At 39.2% G+C, this 22,897-nt stretch overlaps 1 protein-coding gene and 1 long non-coding RNA gene across 4 annotated transcripts in view; one reads left to right on the top strand and one right to left on the bottom strand.

Moving 5' to 3' along the window:
- Positions 1-22,897, bottom strand: part of atp5mc3a (ATP synthase membrane subunit c locus 3a) — a 287,504-nt gene that overhangs the window by 236,288 nt on the left and 28,319 nt on the right. The window lies entirely within an intron of this gene.
- On the top strand, positions 3,214-14,491 carry LOC307030014. Of its 3 annotated transcripts, XR_013805476.1 has the most exons (6): positions 3,214-3,716; positions 3,802-3,926; positions 10,165-10,280; positions 11,217-11,314; positions 11,418-11,461; positions 13,347-14,491. It is a non-coding gene; the product is annotated as an uncharacterized lncRNA (long non-coding RNA). The 3 variants fall into 3 exon arrangements; XR_013805475.1 differs by lacking the exon at positions 10,165-10,280; XR_013805477.1 differs by lacking the exons at positions 3,214-3,716; positions 3,802-3,926; positions 10,165-10,280 and having other exon boundaries at positions 10,304-11,314.

Below are 22,897 nucleotides of genomic sequence, written 5' to 3'. Positions count from 1 at the left end.
GTGAAATGCTGTAGCGTTTTCTGAAATGCTGTGGTGTTTTGTGAAATGCTGTAGTGTTTTTTGAAATGCTGTAGTGTTTTCTGAAATGCTGTAGTGTTTTGTGAAATGCTGTTGTGTTTTCTGAAATGCTGTAGTGTTTTGTGAAATGCTGTTGTGTTTTCTGAAATGCTGTAGTGTTTTGGGAAATGATGTGATGTTTTGTGAAATGCTGAGGTGTTTTGTGAAGTGCTGTAGTGTTTTCTGAAATGCTGTAGTGTTTTCTGAAATGCTGTGGTGTTTTGTGAAATGCTGTTGTGTTTTGTGAAATGTTGTTGCGTTTTGTGAAATGATGTGGTGTTTTCTGAAGTGCTGTAGCGTTTTTTGAAGTGCCGTAGTGTTTTGTGAAATGTTGTTGCGTTTTGTGAAATGCTGTAGCTTTTTCTGAAATGCTGTAGCGTTTTCTGAAGTGCTGTAGTGTTTTGTGAAATGCTGTAGTGTTTTGTGAAATGCTGTAGTGTTTTCTGAAATCCTGTTACGTTTTCTGAAATGCTGTAGTGTTTTTTGAAATGCTGTAGTGTTTTCTGAAATGCTGTAGAGTTTTCTGAAATGCTGTAGTGTCTTGTGAAATGCTGTAGTGTTTTGTGAAATGCTGTAGTGTTTTGTGAAATGATGTAGTGTTTTCTGAAATGCTGTAGTGTCTTGTGAAATGCTGTAGTGTTTTGTGAAATGCTGTAGCGTTTTGTGAAATGCTGTAGTGTTTTCTGAAATGCTGTAGTGTTTTGTGAAATGATGTAGTGTTTTCTGAAACGCTGTAGTGTTTTTTGAAATGCTGTGTAGTTTTCTGAAATGCTGTAGAGTTTTCTGAAATGCTGTAGTGTCTTGTGAAATGCTGTAGTGTTTTGTGAAATGCTGTAGTGTCTTGTGAAATGCTGTAGTGTCTTGTGAAATGCTGTAGTGTTTTGTGAAATGCTGTAGTGTCTTGTGAAATGCTGTTGTGTTTTCTGAAATGCTGTAGTGTTTTGTGAAATGCTGTTGTGTTTTCTGAAATGCTGTAGTGTTTTGTGAAATGTTGTGGTGTTTTCTGAAATGCTGTAGTGTTTTGTGAAATGCTGTGGTGTTTTCTGAAATGCTGTGGTGTTTTCTGAAATGCTGTAGTGTTTTGTGAAATGCTGTAGTGTTTTGTGAAATGCTGTTGTGTTTTCTGAAATGCTGTAGTGTTTTGTGAAATGCTGTTGTGTTTTCTGAAATGCTGTAGTGTTTTGTGAAATGCTGTTGTGTTTTCTGAAATGCTGTAGTGTTTTGTGAAATGCTGTAGCGTTTTCTGAAATGCTGTGGTGTTTTGTGAAATGCTGTAGTGTTTTTTGAAATGCTGTAGTGTTTTCTGAAATGCTGTAGTGTTTTGTGAAATGCTGTTGTGTTTTCTGAAATGCTGTAGTGTTTTGTGAAATGCTGTTGTGTTTTCTGAAATGCTGTAGTGTTTTGTGAAATGCTGTTGTGTTTTCTGAAATGCTGTAGTATTTTGTGAAATGCTGTAGCGTTTTCTGAAATGCTGTGGTGTTTTGTGAAATGCTGTAGTGTTTTTTGAAATGCTGTAGTGTTTTCTGAAATGCTGTAGTGTTTTTTGAAATGATGTAGCGTTTTCTGAAATGCTGTGGTGTTTTGTGAAATGCTGTAGTGTTTTCTGAAATGATGTAGTGTTTTCTGAAATGCTCGAGTGTTTTCTGAAATGATGTAGTGTTTTCTGAAACGCTGTAGTGTTTTTTGAAATGCTGTAGTTTTCTGAAATGCTGTGGTGTTTTGTGAAATGCTGTGGTGTTTTCTGAAATGCTGTAGTGTTTTGTGAAATGCTGTGGTGTTTTGTGAAATGCTGTGGTGTTTTCTGAAATGCTGTAGTGTTTTCTGAAATGCTGTAGTGTTTTGTGAAATGCTGTGGTGTTTTGTGAAATGATGTAGTGTTTTCTGAAATGCTGTGGTGTTTTCTGAAATGCTGTGGTGTTTTCTGAAATGCTGTAGTGTTTTGTGAAATGCTGTGGTGTTTTCTGAAATGCTGTAGTGTTTTGTGAAATGCTGTGGTGTTTTCTGAAATGCTGTGGTGTTTTCTGAAATGCTGTGGTGTTTTCTGAAATGCTGTGGTGTTTTCTGAAATGCTGTAGTGTTTTGTGAAATGCTGTGGTGTTTTCTGAAATGCTGTAGTGTTTTGTGAAATGCTGTGGTGTTTTCTGAAATGCTGTGGTGTTTTCTGAAATGCTGTGGTGTTTTCTGAAGTGCTGTAGTGTTTTGTGAAATGCTGTAGTGTTTCCTGAAATGCTGTAGTGTTTTGTGAAATGCTGTAGTGTTTTCTGAAATGCTGTGGTGTTTTCTGAAATGCTGTAGTGTTTTGTGAAATGCTGTTGTGTTTTCTGAAATGCTGTGGTGTTTTCTGAAATGCTGTAGTGTTTTGTGAAATGCTGTAGTGTTTTGTGAAATGCTGTGGTGTTTTCTGAAATGCTGTGGTGTTTTCTGAAATGCTGTTGTGTTTTCTGAAATGCTGTAGTGTTTTGTGAAATGCTGTAGCGTTTTGTGAAATGCTGTAGCGTTTTGTGAAATGCTGTAGCGTTTTGTGAAATGCTGTAGTGTTTTGTGAAATGCTGTAGCGTTTTGTGAAATGCTGTAGTGTTTTGTGAAATGCTGTAATGTTTTGTGAAATGCTGTAATGTTTTCTGAAATGCTGTAGTGTTTTCTGAAATGCTGTAGTGTTGTGTGAAATGCTGTGGTGTCTTGCACTTCAGGGCCACCATACAATGAGCCTCTCTCTGAAAACATTTCATTTGTCCAAGATGAACTTTGCTCTTTTTCTTTGTTTCTACAAAAGTCTTCCTCTTTTTCCCTCAGTGCACCCTGAGGAAGAGTACTGAAGTTAAAGTACTGCAGATGTTCATGATGCATGTAAATCATATGTTTTAAGCTTTAATGTGCCGATAAACCAACAATACTTTAGATTTTAGATTACACTCCTACCTTACTCTTTATTTGACATGTCAAATACGTACAGTTGCAAGAAAAAGTATGTGAACCCTTTGGAACTACCTGGATTTCTGCATAAATTGGTCATAAAATGTTCTGATCTTCATCTAAGTCACAACAATAGACAAACACAGTCTGCTTAAGCTAAAACCACACAAACAATTATATGTTTTTATGTTTTTATTGAACACACCATGTAAACATTCAAAGTGCAGGGTGGAAAAAGTATGTGAACCCTTGGATTTAATAACTGGTTGACCCTCCTTTAGCAGCAATAACCTCAACCAAACGTTTCCTATAGTTGCATATCAGACCTGCACAACGGTCAGGAGGAATTTTGGACCATTCCTCTTTACAAAACTGTTTCAGTTCAGCAATATTCTTGGGATGTCTGGTGTGAATCGCTCTCTTGAGGTCATTCCACAGCCTCTCAATTGGGTTGAGGTCAGGACTCTGACTGGGCCACTCCAGAAGGCCTATTTTCTTCTGTTGAAGCCATTCTGTTGTTGATTTACTTCTGTGCTTTGGGTCGTTGTCCTGTTGCATCACCCGTCTTCTGTTGAGCTTCAATTGGTGGACAGATGGCCTTAAGTTCTCCAGCAAAATGTCTTGATAAACTTGAGAATTCATTTTTCCGTCGATGATGGCAATCTGTCCAGGCCCTGAGGCAGCAAAGCAGCCCCAAACCATGATGCTCCCTCCACCATACTTCACAGTTGGGATGAGCTTTTGATGTTGGTGTGCTGTGCCTTTTTTTCTCCACACATAGCGTTCTGTGTTCCTTTCAAACAACTCAACTTTGGTTTCATCTGTCCACAGAATATTTTGCCAGTAGTGCTGTGGAACATCCAGGTGCTCTTTTGCAAACTTCAAACGTGCAGCAATGTTTTTTCTGGACAGCAGTGGCTTCCTCCATTTTATGACCAACTGATGCAGAAATCCAGGTAATTCCAAAGGGTTCACATACTTTTTCTTGCAACTGTACATACTCTTTGTAGAGTATACAGGAATTAACTATTTGTTTTTAAAGTTAGAGCAATCCTGGGAGTACTTGCAGCAGCTTCTTAAAATACAGGAAAGGAAAACATCTGACCTTCACTGTGCATGACTGCTGTGTTTATGTTGGAGAGAAAAGTCTGTGAATAAAAGTAAGAAAGTTTGTTGAACTCATAGGGTCATAAATCATACACAATACTTCTCTAAATGAAATATACATTTTAAATAGTAATAATAAGTTATAATAAACAGAAACCCAACTGTGGAATGACACATCTTTACAGTTATTTTAGTAGTTTTTGTAAGCATTACTTGAGTTAAATTGTTGAAGAATAAATCTTTGGAACACTTTCCAAGAACAAGTCAAGCTCTGTTTTTCTAAAGAGAGACCAGAGTAATGAATCTTTGACTATTACCCTAAATTAAGGTTTGCAAAAAACAACAATTGACCTAAAACAAACAGTGGTGTTGGACCCCAGCATGCTCTGATGATCCAATACATTTCAACATTAGATTGTACGGTCATTGCTCCACAGTGCTCTGAGTTCAGTGTGTTTTATCTGCACACTTTACCTTTTCCTGTCCCAGATGTTTGTCTGTCTGCAGGTCAGCAGTGAGCCCACTCTGCTGTGGACAAACAGCAGCTGCAGGAAACCCCCCGCCTGGCAGAGCGAGTATGTTCTGGTCATTACTGAAACAAAAACATACCTCTGCAATGACACAACAACCTAGTTTCATTTCATAGAATTTATTAATTAAATCATGCTTAACATTTTCCAGTGAGCACCAACTCTTAAAGTTATATTAAGCCTTTGAAGATAAGCAAAGCATTCTTCTTTACCCTGTAAGACGTCTCTAATTCAAATGTTTACATACCAGTGAGTATTACCTCAAAATATACTCATACTACAACAATAGTACATATACAAGACCTCATAACACAGAATGTCATAGAATAATTCAGAACAATATATATTATATCACTTGTTTATAGTTTTTGATGCATTTAAACATTTAAACATCTCTTAAGCAGGAGCATTTTTCACATCATAATAATTCATCAGTAGTAGTTATAAGGAGCATTAGATGGAAAGTAGCTAAAACTGTGCTTTTGAGTATTTCCATTTAATGCTACAGTAATTGTGTAAATGTCTTCAGTTACATTCCACCATTTGTTGACGTTTTTCATCCAAACAGTCAAATGCATGCAACACAGTGATGAAAGAAATCTCATTGGACTGATCATCTGCCTTCAGTACTGTAGACTCATGATTTCTGAATGTGATCCTAGAGAGAGATTAATGTTTTCCCACAAACAAACAAATACACAAGACGCCAAACTAATATCTAATCGCAGCAGCAATAAGCGTAAGGCTGTGGTTTGTCTTAAATGTAATCGTCATAAAAGCATTTAATCAAATGCAAACAAATCTTATCAGAAACTTGAAGTCTTTAAAGAACTATTCAATATCCTCCTCCAATGATTTTAATAGAGTGAGTCATATTTCAGGTGGCCTGCTTTTCAGATTGTATCACTGCTCAACATTTGTCACCTGTCAAATTATTTTCCCCCCGCATGTCATGTTCATTTGTCAAAACAGCATTGTTCAAAGTTGCCGACTGCTTCACGTCCAACTAAATCAGATTGGGTGTGGGAGGGAGGATTTTTATTTGGATGTCATATTAATGCTAATGTTAGAATAATACAATTGTGAAGAATTACAAATGTCATTTATCTAAGTCTCAATGTATTTAAGCACATATCAGGACTAATGACTGGACCATGAAGTGGAAATTAGAATATATTTAATCAGTCTCAGACAGGAACAGCTGCTGCAGGCATCACCTACATGTGGGTCGTTTGCCAAAATTAAACAATTGCAGCCATGTTTAATGTGGAGGCTTAAAAATGAAAGGCCAATGCATTAGTGACGATGGTACCTGCGTGTTGAAAGAGCATTTACCTTCTTCCTATTAATGAGAGCCGAGCCTGGCCGGAGTCCAGACCTCCAGAGGCCACGTTCTCAGGGTGGAGACTTACTGCTGCCTCTTAGCACGGCTTTAACACGTTCATACTTCTGCGGGGTCTGATCAATGCCAGAGAAAACCATTTCTTATCATTCTTCCAGCTACTTAGAGCCACATCTGAATTACGGTTGGTGTATCCGATGCACATTTATTCTTCCCTCCTGACAGTTTTATGGAACTCATTATCCGCTTTGTGGCCATGGCTGTGAATGGAGAACCTGTGGGGGTTTTATGTGTAGCCAGTAGCTCCTCCACTGACCACATTTAATGTCCTCTCAGAAACAAAAAAAACTGGCGGGTTGAGGGGGGGCATCCAAGCCCGCTTTGACAACAGCAGCAAGCTCTGCTCACATACAGAGTGGCAGTGTTGGGTCCGTGGATGTGAGGGAGCAGACCGAGAGCCAGAGTTTTATTTACATCAGGTGCAACCGCTCATTATAACGGTGTTAATGAGCAGCAGATGTAGCTGAGTGAGGAAGACGAGGGCGGGGGGGAAGGTGGCTGGAGGAGCGAGGTGTGGCCTATCCAGAGCAAGCCTACATGGAGGTCCTGTCCAGGGATTCCCAAATCCCCCCTCTCAGTACAACCAATACACCCGCTCCTCACGTGTTAATATCTACTCAGCAAGTGCCATTAGCAAATGCTGAAAACTGCCTGCCGCGGTGATTTAGAGAGACCCTCTCAACGTTGGCTATGCTATGGTTGGCTATGCTGGCTAGGTTATCAGGATATTACTGTAGTCATGAATGATTTAGACCTGTGAGGCACCATCTTGTTTCAATTATTTGAGTTTTGGTTAGTCTGCACCCACACATATTTGTCTTATTGTCAACAAACCACATGAAAATACCCAAACCTTCAATTAAAGCTGGGGTATGCAACTTCGGAGAAACCAGCAAGAGTAAGCTAATTTATCAAAATAATTTTGAATTAATCCGCAGCAGAAACTTGTTCCCAAAAAAAATCACTATGTTCATGTTGGACTAACTTTTGTTGAAAACTAAATATTTATAACCTATTTTACATTTAATTGGAAACGAGTGGACTTAGGAATGAGTGATGCGAGGAGAGTAAGACCATGTTGATTTAAGTCTTTTAATTTGATTAGGTGTCGTTCCAACTATCTTTAGCATATTACCTCTAATGTTTGACCTGTGCTCCGCTTAGTAGTTAGGTTTAATTTTAGGGCTAATAAACATAAAGTCAAGGACATCAATCTGCTTTAATAGAAGAATTAAGAGTCAGACCATTATTGCTACAAAGGACAGAACAATGTTGACATAGAGTTATATCGCAAAACTCAAAGTCAGCACCAGAAAAACGTCTTTTCATAAATCTAAGATATGGCTTTTTATGTTTCCCTTAATGCCTCCCCTGAACCCCGCAGCAGAGAGAAATGCAGCCCTCTGTTAGTGACGAGCCCCTTTCGGCTGCTGACAATGGAATGGCTTCAGCTTTGAGTTTGCCATTGTGACTTCTCCACTGACTGAGCCCTGGCAGTAATGATCTCCATGAGCCCTCTGTGCATGCCAACAGTGGGCCATAACAGTCTTTATTCACCATGAAACCTCCACTGGGAGCATCTCGTGGTCCCCAGGACAACAATGATGGCAGCCAAGCCCACAGTCGGCCCGCTCGTCTTTTACGTTTTTATGGGCTTGGCCTTCCCCCTGCTATTGAGGCAAATGTAGGCCATCAAACAAAACAATTTATGACCCAGTCTAAATTTGACCTTGGGCCTCCTGAAATACCATTGCCCTCAGAAAATGTAGAAACACCAAGAATGAAAAGATGTATATATATATGGAGACATAAACTACCGGTAGTTGCTTTATTTTACACTTACTTGGCATTACATGAGAACATTTGACATGGAAAATGTGTAGCTGGGGAGTTTTTGTTCCAAGTTGCCGCACATGACAGATCCTGCCCGACATTCTCATATGTTAAGGGGAGTTTTAGGATCAAAGCCTCCGTATAGAGATAATAGTGCTGTCCTTCATGCCTGGAGCAGAGAGGAACTGCATTTTTTTTTTTACTGCCTCAAATATTTCCCTGCTATTAGTTTTTCTTTTTTAGTTACTGACGCAGCACAGTGACCTGGTCGACTTTTGCCTTCTGGTTTGTGAGCATAGCTGCAGGGAATTCCTTATTTACGGCAGGGGTGTGCCTCGCCTTGTCTTCATTCACCAGCACATGTTAGGTTTCTGTCTCTCACCCCGCTGCAAAGCTTCAGTTGTTTATGGCTTTGGTTGTTTATGGCTCATCCTTTCTAGGAAGTGGAAAACCCCAAGCTGCTGATTGTGTTGCTCCACATTTCTCACATTTCTTTTTCCTCAATGGTTTGTTCTTATTTATAACACACTTTTATAACACGCTTTTCCAATTATTCACTAAAAAGACTGACACAAATACAATCCAACATAAAACATACAATATGACACAGATAAAACACATTTTGGACACAAAATACGCATTAAATTGAGGCAAGAATCATAACAATACAATATATTTGGATGTGCTCCTTTTACAAGTAGTTGAGTTGGGACATTCTGCTTTACTTAGAGTACGTAAAGTACTCTTTCCAAATGATGCAAAGAAACATACATGCATATAAATCTGCAGCTATGCAAATTAACTTTCATTATTGCAGTTTTAAATGCAAGAAAAGATCCTCCTCTGAATATATGAACACATGATTGCTGGATTTTCCCATTTGCTGTAGAGTGACCAAGAAGCATGAATGATACCAGATGAAAAAAATGGCTCTGTATGTTATATGGATTCTTCTCACGCATTTCCCTCTGAGACAAGGGGTTCAGTAATCTGTATCCTTTAGTGAGAGAACCCCATGGAGATGCATTAAAGAGATAAATTGGTATCATCCCCAGTGTGACAGACTCCTCATCTGTCTTTGCTCGCCCCCATTGATCACAATTTATTTTATTTGTGTTGTTTCATTATTAGGCGGAAGAAAAGCATTGCATTAATAAAGCCCTGATTATAAAGTTAAACAGAAATGCTATACTGTTACACAGGAAGCCGGGGTTAACGCACGAGGCTCTGGCTCGCCTGCCCTTGTATCCTCTTACAGAACAAACTGAGATCACAGGCAGCACTGATCATTCACTGCAGATCTAATTCATTTCTTAACGATTATCAGGCTCTCCTGACTGGACTCACTTCTCCTAAATAGATCAGTAAAATCCTGCATTTCCCAGTAGTCTCCTCATATCTGAGACAGAAAACTGAGATTAATTTGGTACTAGTGATTTAACTGATATGCCTGAAAGGAAAGACTTGATCCGGTTTGTCGTGTGTCTGGTTGTATTAGCCAGGTCATGTGTAAATGTTACGCCATTTTACAGTTGGCTAAGATATATTTGGTATCTATAGGTATGATTTCAATAGCTACTGTGTTTATAATGTGCTTTTTGGGCATCTTTTCATCATCAGAGACGATGTTAAATAGCTCTATGACGTAAACAGTAAAATAATATCTAAAGCTATTATCACAATTAATTTAACTGCGTTATTTTCGTGACCCACAGATATGTGCTTTTGCTTACCACTGTACCAGAACGATTTTATTTCCACATCTGATTCAAACCAACAAGATATGAACATCACTGTTAAAAAATCACATCATTATAAATTGTATACAGATGCAGATTGTCCATATTTTCAGAAATTATTCCAACAAAAGATATCGTAAGGTTTCCAACATTTAATTTTCTCTTCTTTTTATGTTTTTATTAGGTTTTAGAGCTCTTTTTTATAGCATTAGCAGAAACCATATACATTTAGAGATTACCGAATATTAAATATAAGCGGAGTAGTTACCGTTTAAATCCCGTCCTCTAACTGTTTCATTAAATATCACAATATTTTTCTTTCAAATCCACAGTAATCCAGCTGTCATGGTTAAGTAAGTGTTGCACCACTGCACTTACTGGAGAGCTGCAAAGCACTCACACATTTCAAACACAACATGTCCTAACATATTTCTCAGTGAGAGGTTGTACACTGGTGAAAGCTTGGACTCTCTTAAATGGACTGAGCTGTATGCTTTGATAAATAGATGGATGGATGTTTTTGAACTTTAACCAGCAATGTATTAATAAGCAATCTTGCAAAATGACTCTAATTGAAATGAAGGTGGGGCCCTCAGATGTTAATTCCTGCCCCGCTCACAGTGGCAGCCAGCAACAACACCGTGGTGTGGGCCGGGGTCTCGTGCTGTGTGCCCTGACTGTGTGTCACGAGGTGATTTGGTAATGTGCTGACAGCATAATATTTCAACACCATTTTAGAATGACCCGACTTTATAATATTCCTTATAAGCCCATATGATTCACCATAAACACAGTGAAACACGCAGTAACCTGGAATTGCAATTATTTCTGCTGATCAGGTTGTTGTGACCTTTACTAAGACACCATTTAATTCAAAGTCAAGCCAAACAACCAAGTGCTTTATTAGAAACACCAGTAAATGTTTTTGGGATCAAAACAAAAATAAATGGGTTAAAGATTTTAACATACAGTGTCATAAGGACACTCAAATGCTAGCTGAAAAATGTATTCAAACATGTGCACCAAACAATAATATTAGTGCTGCCTTCAAGAAAATAACTAACAATCAGACAATTTCATCATCAACAGACCTGCTTCTACTCTTCAAATAAATATTGTCATTAATTCAAAGTCCAAACTACCAATTAGTATACTAATTGATTATGAAGGGAAGCAATAAATGATATAGAAATATATACATAACCACATTTTCAAGAGGAATACCATTTTGTGTGATGGACAACATGTTCATAGTGTGCAAAGACAACAGTAACGTCCATTGCAATCAGTATTTTAGCTAATGTAACAGTGCATTTCTAAACTTGAAAATCTTTTTTAAAAAGTTGATGCAGAAGCAATGGTAGACCAGCATTCTTACAAAAAGTTGACAGCGAGTTATATGACTAAAAGTCCCCATCTGGAATTGAACCAGGGACATTGCTGTAATAAGTGCCTGGACTATGAGACTACCTTGAACAGCGTTCACTCTGACACGCCTAACACTTAATGTTCATTTGGAAAATGTCAGTGATTTCTTCAGCCAAATTCCACTTTTTCAATTTCATTTAATGTTATTATTCTAACAGTGGTCATGTTTCACGCACTTGGTATTCACCGGCCTCTTCACTCTCTTAGCAACACAGAAAATATTACTGCCTCTGGATGCCCGCTTGCCCTCTCAAATGATCATATGGAACATTTTCTGGGCAAAAAACCTTCATGCTGTGCTGCAGGTAATAGTGCTCACTTTAAAAAAATAAGCCAGACTGGAAATAACTCCTATTCCTTTTAAATAAACTTTACTACAGCTGCTAATACAGTTTTTCCCATTCTCAGATCTCAAGAAACAAGCCAAAAGGAGTCATTCGAACCACATAAAAGTAAGTTGTAAGATGTGAAATAATGGTTACATGCCCTGTGAGATTTAGCTGTGAATGTATGACAGAAGTAGGATGGGGCCTCTGGACGTCCACATGTCATGTGTGCACGCCCTCATGCAGCAGGAGCCTGTGCTCGGGTTATTTTTACTCCGGCACCTGGAGGTGGTGCAGACTTGCTCCGGCCTGCAGAATACTTTCCCTCAGCACTATCAGGTGTGAGAGCAAGTGATCTTCATTCACTGCAATTAAGATTCAGCCTTCATCTTCTCCTGGTACACAATTACTGCGATGCTGCTGTTTGCTCTAATTGCTCTTTCTGCGGGGATTGGTGGGGAGCCAGTGATTGTGATGGGTAGGGGATTATCTCCTTTCCTTTACTCTGCCCCCTTAAAAAAAATCATTTGTAAACTCCCCGGTGTAATTACTGAGCCTCATGATTAATTGTCTATTGAAATTAGCACGGGCCGAGCTTTCATTTTTACTGCAACGAATATTAATTAATGTTAACTCCCCCCTTTCTTTCTTCACCCTTTTCTAAAGCACATCTTTTGAATATTCAATGTGTCTTGAAAAATGATCACAAGCCAGTACCTTGAGTCCGAGCACTGACACTTGGCTATCACAAAAATATATATCTGGAATTAAAAGATGTGTTTTAGGCCATAAATAATATTTAAAGGAGGTCGACAGGTGAAGAAAGCAAGCTCTTATTTAAATCGCGTCTCATCTGTTAGTCGAGAGGTGTCAGGGAATATGCAAAGCAGCGGCTCAGCCTTTGTTTTCCTTTGGAGAGGGAAGAATAGTCACATTTAATTCAGTTTATTTATTTAACCCTTGTGAGAAATGACAAGTTGAATAAGTGCCATGTAATCACATTCAGCATATTGTCATACCATAATGTATAGAACGCAATGTCACCTTGAATAAAGCATCCACCAGAGGAATACATTTGGGTAATAATATGGAAATGTTCACTAGGGTCTGAATCAGATTAACATTAATATATCACCATATTCTATCAAGCAGAAAATGGACCCCAACACGGAGCCCAAAGTTCACAGTACATATAAACATCTTTACATTAAATAATTGTATTAAAATTAAGATACGCTTATTGTGTCCAAAAAAAGGTACGATATTTATACAGTACAGCACTTTTTAAAACCAATGTTACAGAATGTTTTACAGCTAAACACATTTAAATAATATAAAACATTTTAAATATATGGGATTAAATGGTGACCATGGTGGTGCTGATTGCCTCACCAACAACATATCCTTTTACCTTTCAAATGGACTTGTTTTCTATTCAAAAGTGACAGATTTAAAGATAAATGTAGCTGTCTGTCAACACTGAATGTTGTAGTACTTGGTGACACACTCCTCCATTACAAACATGGACACCGCAGTATATTTGGACTCAAACCCACATACACAATTATTTGGATGTAAATAATAATAATACATGGAATTTATATAGCGCTTTTCCTAATGCTCAAAGAAGCTTAAAATGCGTACTAGTACACTAAATGTTGGTTAATTCTCAGCTGAAAGTAGTCCCCAACAAACAAACTTTATCTACTCTTTGAGTAGCATTTGCCAAAAACGACATTGCCCAGCTGTCAGGGGAAATGATTCTGCCTTTCTTTTGCTTTGAAAGATGTACATCTAAAGGAATGAATAGGATTGGCACAAGGGTACATCCATGTAAGTGTCGTTTTTATATTGTTGAATATGAAAAACATACTGTATAGAATACCCTTTAATAAAGCGTATTTAATAAAGGCTTAGCAGCATTTAAACGCTATTATTTGTGTCTCCATTCACTCACTCTCTCTCTGTAGTCACACCCCCTCTGCCCTCTTTGTGTCTGTGTGTGCAACAGAAATCCAGTCGACCTTCATCTTGCCTTACTCAATCCACATTCAGATAAAGGGATCAAACCCTGCAGATCAAACTAATGTCTTCACCTCTCAGAACGGCCACTGAATAAAAATTGCAGGTGTTGTGAAATGGCTGTGACATAACTTGATCCACGCAGTGACGGCACACACCAACGCTGCACCCTGTAATATATCAGTGCCAGGAAACAGTGGACGTGGAGACACACTGATTGAATCAGGGGCCACGGAGCCTCTGGGGAGAGTTCATCTACAACAAACCGGCAGCAAACACGCCAGAATACCTCTCACTGCGTCTGCTCTAACTATGTTTACGGACTTAGCGGTCATTCACTCAACTTTTCCATGACTGAGCACACAAAAGAGGAAACAAAAAAAAAGTTTTAAAGTCTCCTAATGTAGCATTAAAACCAAACCACAGCAACCTACAACTGATCTTCTAGAAATCATGTGGAAACTACACAACAATTGATTGTGCTGTCTGCATTTACATTCTGAATGTGTGTTCATCATTTTAAATGACGTGCATAACTTTAAAATGAAGCGCATAAAAGTTGTCTTGATGATCATGGACTTGTATCGCAGCAGTACAAACATCACTACTCAACTTATCGTTTTCAATTCACATTTGATTTACAGCTAAGCCTGCAATTTATTTTCTGTGAGGATAAACAATTAAGTATTTATGGCCATCACTCTGCGCCTCTGTCTTTATGTCTTTATGAGTCACCAACTGTTATACATCTCACTGTACTGAGACATGTCATTGTTCTGCTATAAATGACCAATAATTTTGACAAATGACAGTAAAATTGCATTGAAGGGAGATAATAGAAATCTGATTTTCAGATTGTGACAGCTTATGTTATGGGGTTTGGCATTTTTAATATGAAGATAACATTAATATCCAATAAAAAGGTGTTATTGTAAGGTTGACAATGGTATTTTGCGTCAGATTCAGCTGCCTAGGGAGTAATAAAACAGTTTGAGTTATCATTCAAAGACAATAATAATTTATTTCCAGTGACCCTAAGAACAAATATGGACAGGAGATATACATGAAGATGTTTGAGGAACTTATGTATTTTCTTTCTCGAGAAGACAATGAATAAAAAATGTATGATTTCTTTTTTTGTTTCCATTGATTCCTAGGGCTGCAAATATCTGAATACAGCATATCGTTTCTTTAAATATTAGTATTGGTAATTCCAACTACTTTTTAGTGATAATAATCAGGAACCTTTAAAGTTAAAAGTTAATATATATTTTTGCATATAGTTTTTCAGTGCTTTTACTGGATCGATTTCTTCTTGCATTTCTGATGAGGGATTGATGAGCTCTGATTGAGTGAGGGAAGTATTTGTATAGACAATTATACTGACAGCTACTTAAAGAAATTAGATAGTGTACAGTATATAACACTGATGTGATTTGTAGCCAGTGAAACATATGCAGCAGTTACAGCTGTGCTTAGTTATTTTTGACTTACTGTATACAACAAATAACAGGAAAAACAACGGTTTGCTTGTTGAACAAATCTGTTCTGCTTAAATCCTTATGACATGATTTTGGCATTGCCAGGAAGCCAACATTATTCATGACAAAAATAATTGTGATGTGTGGAGTTGTTCACTGAGAAACAGCATGTTGATGTAAATAATATTTTCTTTGTGTGATAGCCACATAAATTAACTGTACAATTTCTATTTTATGGTCCAGCTAGACACCACATGCCATGTGCAGTAATGTTTCTCTTTGAAAATATAAGTTATTTAACTGTTCTCTAATATGCTAATGTGGTAAATTAAAGTGTCTGCGGGCTCAGCAGGAATAATAAAGCAAACTGATTTAAAGAAGTCCTCTCATTTGCGATATTGCAGCTGATAGTGGCTTAACATCCGTCATGTTTCTGTACCGGTGTCTTCTAACGGGAACAAGGACAAGTGACTAATTCTCCTTACAAGAGCTCACCCCTCCCAAAAAGAGAGTGGGCTCCATCCCATCTCCTGCACCGCCGTGACCCTGATCCTCTCCGGAGTTGCACTGCTCTCGAAGTAGCCCGCGTTGCCATAGTTACCTCCTCCAGGCTACTTTGTAAGGTCACCATCTCCGGTGAGCTCTTCCCTCGCAGAACAGGCATAACTAATGTCCTGCAGGTTCAGGCTTGATGTAAATAGTCTCAGCAGACAGCCTACTGTACAAATACTCAATTACGTTTGCTTAAAGGAAATGATTTTTTGTAACAGAGAGCACTCAACTTTTGTGACATCAGTGTTGCCTGGGCAACGGGGGCTGATTGCACAGGCTGGAATTAGGTATTGATCAGAGGAGGGGGCCCGGCGCCAGTGAGGGACTGGAAGCCATCCGCCACTACGATTTACCGAGGATGGGGGTGGGGGTGAACCTGCACACTTCGCCCGAGCTCACAGAGCCGAAAGCCCCTCAGGAACCAATTTACACACCGCTACAGTGCAATATCTGCAGCAGTCAATAATGGAAATCTGATGCCCCCTCTGCCATCAATGTGACCGCTCCTCTGCCTCTCGTTAGAGCACCTTGAAAGTTCTAGGCCAATCCATACACACCATGGATTTCCAATGGTGCAGGGATATTTTGACTTTGGTATTCTCCATGTAATTACTCCTCTAAGTAAGGTTGCCTCTTTAAACTGTCCTCTGTAGTCCCTATGAAACAAATCCTTCTTTGATTTAATCATCACATTCATTCTCCTATTACATTCATTCCAACTGCTTACTATTTTCGCCTATTACCTGTCAGTAGGCCGTGCTTATCAACACAAACTGCTCAAATAGCATCTTTACTTTATATTTTAGAAACTTCGTTCAGTACTGGTCTACGTTTACTTACCTGGGAGAGTGCATACTGGTTAAGACAAATCAAGAAAAGTAGGAATGTTGAATCAAAATTGATCTTAAAATGTACATTTATCATTTTAAAAAAGTGTTTTTGGCACACAAGCATCTTGTTTATTAATATGATCTTTGGAAGTACAGGCTTATAAGTCAAATTGAAGCGGTGAGGGCCAGTTGTGAAAGCAGTACGGGTTCCTTTACAATCCTTACTAAAACATGTTGGTATTATAGTAGATGGACACATGTGGTTCAGTGGTAAGCACTGGGTTTAAATGTTGACCGCAGTACTTTCTACTGTATGTATTGAGTTTGTATGTGCATGTACATGTGGGTTTTCTCTGCGGTTTACTCTCACAGAAAAATACAAGCATGTTAGCTTTCAGGAGACAAGGCTCTGACCTCAAAACAGACCACCTGCATGGAGGTATGTTTTTTTTCATTCAGCAGATGATGTGTGAGACAAAAACGTTGGTATTGGACATCAAAGATCAAGCTTTTTTCCAACATGCAAGATATTTGTAACAACAGTCACCCGCAAGATACATCACCCAAACACCTTATAGAGTACCTGATTGTGGTTCAACAAAATGTTTCTTTTAGCTAAACTGAAGCTTGAGACCAGCTGTTGAACCCTGAATGTTGAAGCCTGTTTCTGCTGTGGATATGTAATGCAGATGGTGTCTGAGTCTTTGCTGGTTACACATGAAGTCACTGAAAGGTAATGCACTGCTGCCTTGATAGAGCCAATCACATTCTTGACATGAAAAACTCCCTCTCCTGGCAGAGCTCTGTAGTGCAGTCCACAGTGTGAAGAAACACTTAGTGACATCTGACCATGTTTAACCCTGCAGGGCCCCAAATGTCCTCCCATCTTCATAAGGAGCTGTCTGCTTGTCTCTTTTACATTACACAGACCTGGGAGATGTCAGCCGCTTGTCTCATCACAGCAATCGATTATAGAATACATTTTCCATAATGTGATATATGCATATTAAAGAGAAGCCTCAAAGGCAACATAGTCTGCCTCTTTAAAAGAATCCAGCTATCAAGGGTGAATTCCAAGACCTTGATGTAATGGAAAAACTGTCTGATCTTCCCAGCGCTCTCGTAAGGAATCTGAAAAGCCTGCTCGTGGTCACAGGGGTGTTATGGGTAGTCAGCCATGACCTCCAGGGGAAAGGGGGGGTTGCAGGTTTATGTCACCAAATACACACATTTGCTGCGAAGTTACGGCACCCTCATCAGCAAAGCAATGACAGCTTCATAAAGTTTGATTTAATCAGACAGGATAAAATTGAACCATTATATGACATAATCTACAACTCAGGGATGATATATCTGAAATGTGATGTGAGACGGCGCTGATTAGAATTCATCCCTTTGCGTGCAATTCCTAAGAATCTAATCTAGGAAGCAGCTCGAAACAAAAAAAAAGTCCTTACAACATAACCACCTGCATACGTGTTTATATGAGCCTGCCTGCCAAAGTTATCTATTTCTTTTTGGTCTGTTTTGTGTGGTATCATTTCACTGGCGCTGCAAGTTTAATATGTTTTTTTTTGTCTCATTCTTTATAGTAGGTTCAATGTCATCTCTTTGTTGTCTCAAAATGCAATCAATGAAGGTCTTCCCACCCCATCCACTGAAAGTCAAAGCCAACCTATCTAGGGCCTCTCCGAGCTGTTCTGTCAAATCTAAGAATCAAACCCATATTTCTTGGAGTCATGTTGTGCTAGTCCTCACTCCAGTTTGTGTGTACCCTCGCACCTAATATACAAAAGATCTATTGAAATATGCATGAGGCCCATGATGCCTGCACTAAAAATACACTCAAATAGGGAATACATTGACAGCTCTGTTATTGAGCTCTCCTTGAGCATCCTCTGTCACAGCAGCCACATATCGCTCTCAGGACTCATGTATTATCATACGCACGCAACACACACACACACACACACACACACACATATATATATATATATGTCCTCTCATGATCACTGCGGCTCTCTCTCTTCTTTCTTCTTTTGTCATGTAAATTTATACTCAAAGAAAGATGTATTATTTTAAATTCCCAGCAAAGATGCTTTTGTGTTACTTGATACAAATGCTTTGTTAAAAAAAAAAAAAGATTTCTGCAAACAAACTTGTGTAGTATGAATTAATAACATATATACTAATATATACATTAACAACAAGTCTTTAAAAAAGTCTGGTTTAATTCTATATACATGCATTTTTGCCTCCCATGAACTATAATCTTACAGCCTGCAATGCTACAGCATATCCGCTTTTGTCTATTTCTGTTCAATGGATGGCATTAAAGACTTGTACATTTGTAAACCTTTTACTTAAGCCATTAAGACATTTGTAATGGGGCAACCGCATTTAGCAAATTAGTTTGATACTAGCTAGTTGATATAAGACACACAGCTAGTGTAACCCAATCATAAGGGCTTACCGATGTTTTAAACACACCCCTCATGCCCCATGTGTATAAATGTAAGGAGCAGTTAAATGCAACCACCTTCAAAGTAATTTCAACAATTATTCCTATGATACAGTCGAGGCCTCGTTTTACTGCCACAGATGATCTAGAGGGCAAAGTTTTATGCCACATTAGCCGCTGCTCTGCCATAAAGACCGATGAACGGATAGAAATTGGCCACCAACATACATGTGCAGACCCTTTTTATTTGACGTAATAAATAAAAGCAGGGCACACATCCTGTTAAGTCCCCTTATGTTATTGTTCTGTTAAAACATTTGTTCAATATAAGCGCATTAAACTGTGCTGTTGTGCTGTCCACTTTGTCAAAAGCACTGGTGCTTTACAGTTTTTGCCAAATTGGTAGGCATCAGAAGCTGCACCTCTGTAATTGGGCAGATTTTAGAGAGGTGCTGTGAAATACACCCCTGCAACTTTAATAAGTTCCAGAGTCCTGGGCTCCAGGTTGCTGCTCCCAAGGTGCTGGTCTGAGTTAGCTAACATTTATCACATGAACATCTAACGCCGCTCCTGCTAAAGCAGACAAATGCCTTCCTGCTCTGCAATCCCTTCCTTAGCCATCAGAATCAGGGCAACAAATCCAGCTTTAATAGTTATCTATGGAGTCTCTCGCATGCAATGAACACCCACATTTATTTCTCTGCTTTCTCCCAATGAGGGTAAGTGGATCAATTAGTGAAGACTACAAGTTCAGCATCTTTACACATAGTATCAATTGTTAAGTTGAGCAACAGCAGGTCCCCAGATTATCTCAGATCTGTGCCTCCCCTCACTCCCATCCCTCCTTCTCTCCCTCCACCAGATCCAAAGCTAGCCTCATTACAAATGATCCTCTGATACACACAACCTTGGCACACACCTTCCCGCTAATGGCCCACAGATTGATTTTTAATTAGTAACACTTCTGGATGGTGGCCAACTCAAATGGACTTTTATGAAAAACTAATCACCTTTTAGCTTTAAGTGTTAAAAGGTGTAAGTGGGTGGCTTGAGCCGTAACCGTGTTTGGATATCCAGAATAAATGAAAACGACTAAAAACCTAATTATTCACAAGCTTACATTTGAATCATTTATACTGGTTGTGTGATAAGAAGAAACTACATGTACAACAACACAGAACGATGACCTTACAGGTTTTTAAAGTTCTGTTCTAAACGCGTTGTGCTGAAGCAGCTGGAAAGTGGGTCAGATATTGTCTCAGGGTTGCTGAACATTTTGGGCCAGCGAATTGTCAGACCACATTAAACAAGCAGGTCGGATGAGCCTAAAACTGTTCCCAGTGAGTTCATCTGGTATGTGTTCATTATCAAAGTGTACCCAGCTTTGATAAACTGGGCCAGTATTTATGATGGCAAAAGGAGACACGAACCACATCTGCAGCACTTTAGACCCAGATGTGCTCACTGTGATGTGCCGGGTCAAGTCTGCTGCAGAGGAATACACATGCTATCTTTCATGTTCCTCCAGGGTGTCCTCCAAGGCATTCATTTTCATTTGTTCTCACATTATCCTTATGGTTGTACCATATTAATATACGTAGTTGTTCTTTATCTAATATTATTTCATTGTAATTAATACCGCAGGAAAAATTCCATCTATTTGTGTAAATTTTCTAGGGTTTTTCTGGTTTTTCAGGCGCCTTTTGGATCCCTGCAGGCCTTATTTAAATATATAACTTTTAGACTGTTAATAGTCTGGATATACATTGGTATGGCTTGACATGTTCTATGATCCATATTGTAATTATTTATTTTCCATTTTGTTATTTTTACATTACATTGCTGACGCTTTTATCCTATCTATAAGTGCATTCAACCAAGAAGATACAGTACATCAGGTTTCATAGAGCCAAAACATTTCATACTTTATTAGTATAGAAGTGCTTTGTTAGTAGTTTTATTGCCCAAAGTGGAGTCGAAAGAGATTAGTTTTTAGTCTGCGCCGGAAGATGTGTAGGCTTTCTGCTGTCCTGATGTCAATGGGGAGCTCATTCCACCATTTTGGTGCCAGGATAGCAAACCGACGTGTTTTTGCTGATGGGAACTTGGGTCCCCTATTTCTGTCTATTCTCATACAACATCTGTTCATGTTCCTCCTGGAAGAAGGATTCTTCCTTTCATTCAGGGAAAAGTAAGAAATGTAAGAGAACATGTGTCTAACTGTGGAGAAGACGGCCAATACAAATCATAAAAACATGGATGCCCTAAAACACTATAGAGGATCATGTGGATATGCATGGGCAACACGTGATCCCTTTTGTAACAATCTGCAATGAATTACCAAAATACATAATGAATTTAGGATTTAGGTTTTTTTTTACTCTTAAGGAGTTTGTATTTGTGAGCTTAATTTGCCTGTATATGTGTTTGCCTTTCCCCTGGGGGCTATTCATACTTTGGGAGGTTCAGGGCTCTCACACATTTTCTGCAGCTCACACACACACATCTGACCTAACAATCCACTCAACAGTAATTTATCGGCGTGATCCATCATTATCATGTTTTATTATGGCCACCGTTGGAGATATAATTCACAAATAGGCACGTGCTGTAGTGATGACAGTGAGGGAGAGGGATGTCCTTTACCTTCGTCCTTTGCCAGGAGCCTTCAGGAGTCTCTGCGGCCCTTTATGCAGGAGAGCAGACCCTGAATGGGCAGAGGAGCTGGGGATCTGGGGAGCGGGAGCTTGCCCTGTTAGCCCGTTGCATTGTGGGCCAGCAGGACTCCCATTAAGTGCCAAAGAGAGAGAGAAAGAGAACACAACGTAGAAACAGCAGAGTGCTGTCGGTGCTGTGTCACATGACCACGTTTGTATTCGGTAGCCATAACTCACTGCCTGTGCGTGGGGATTGATCCCAAGCTGGACCCTCCCCGGAGGAGCCCTGGCACTCAGCGGAGTTTGATCCCTCAGATTAATGCAATAGGGATTCCCGGTCCAGGCCTTTGTCTCTAGCCAAACACTTAACGTCCCCCGAATTTGTATCCAGCAAAGGTTGAGTCCCATGTTTATTTGGGTAATGAATTGCTGTAATTAATGCACCTATTGATTCCTCCTCAGTGTCTCCTACAAAGGCCAGTCCGATATCTAATTTAAAGGGAGTGGGAGTGTTAGCAAGAGGATGAGGAAAGGGGAGGAGAGGAGAGCCCAGTATAGGCAAAACAATTGCACTATGTGCTCGCAGAATGAGAGTGTAATTGTTCAATGAATCACATTTGAATACATTCAATTAAATCTTTCAAGTTGAGGGCATTGGTTCTGTTCGTGTGCTTTTATATCACTTCGGTTTCCCTTTCTTGTTTTAATAAAAATGTAAATCCTTGGAGGGCATCTGAGAGCCGATGAGGACGTTTGCCAAGCAGCATCTGAGAGCTCTGGTGTCACGCTAATAACCACAATGCAATTTTCTCACACAAACAGGCAAGAGCGCATTAGCATATAATCCCCTGGAATTATGGCGATACTAATCTCCATCACCATGCCCTCCCAGAGGATTTCTGGACGTGCATTTATAAACTGTTCCTGCATGTAGAGGAATCCTCTGAGCACTTCAAGGACGAGAGGTTTTCAGGTATCGCACTGTGGTGGAAATGTAACATTTGTGGCAGTCCTGGCCGTGTGTGTGGCATGGCTCTTGTTTCTTTTCTTTGATCTGAGACCTTTGCAGGGCTCCTTTAAATGCTGTTTATGTCCTTCCCCTTGCCGCGAGGCTGTGCGGCTGTGCCCTGTGTAAACACCTGGTCACCACCGCTGAGCAACGCCTTACCACAGAACAATGAACAGCCAGCTGGTCCATCTATTATTGTTTATTGAGGTTCACCTCAAGAATTGCATTTTTCCCCCTGTGAGTAATTACAAGAAAATGAGCCTTTGACCTTTGATGTATATTGGAAAATAAAACTTTAAGAGTAATATTGTCAATATGTGTATTGATCACAATTGTAATTACTGCTAAATACCTTGACAGTTCAAAGGTGGGTGTTTTTATTGTTTGAAAGATGTCTGCTGCATTGTAATAGATGACTAAAGAGAAAACAGATAATATTACTCTAATCATGAAGTAGACCATTAGATGTATGCTTGCTTACCTTTAAGTGCGATATTTAAATTGCTTTGATATCCAAGGAGAGCAGTGATTGTGTGAGTAACAACAATGT

This window comes from Notothenia rossii, assembly GCF_949606895.1.
Source record: "Notothenia rossii genome assembly, chromosome: 2".
Taxonomy (NCBI): domain Eukaryota; kingdom Metazoa; phylum Chordata; class Actinopteri; order Perciformes; family Nototheniidae; genus Notothenia; species Notothenia rossii.
Note: the sequence above shows the minus strand (reverse complement) of the source record. Positions and strands in the feature narration are given on the sequence as shown.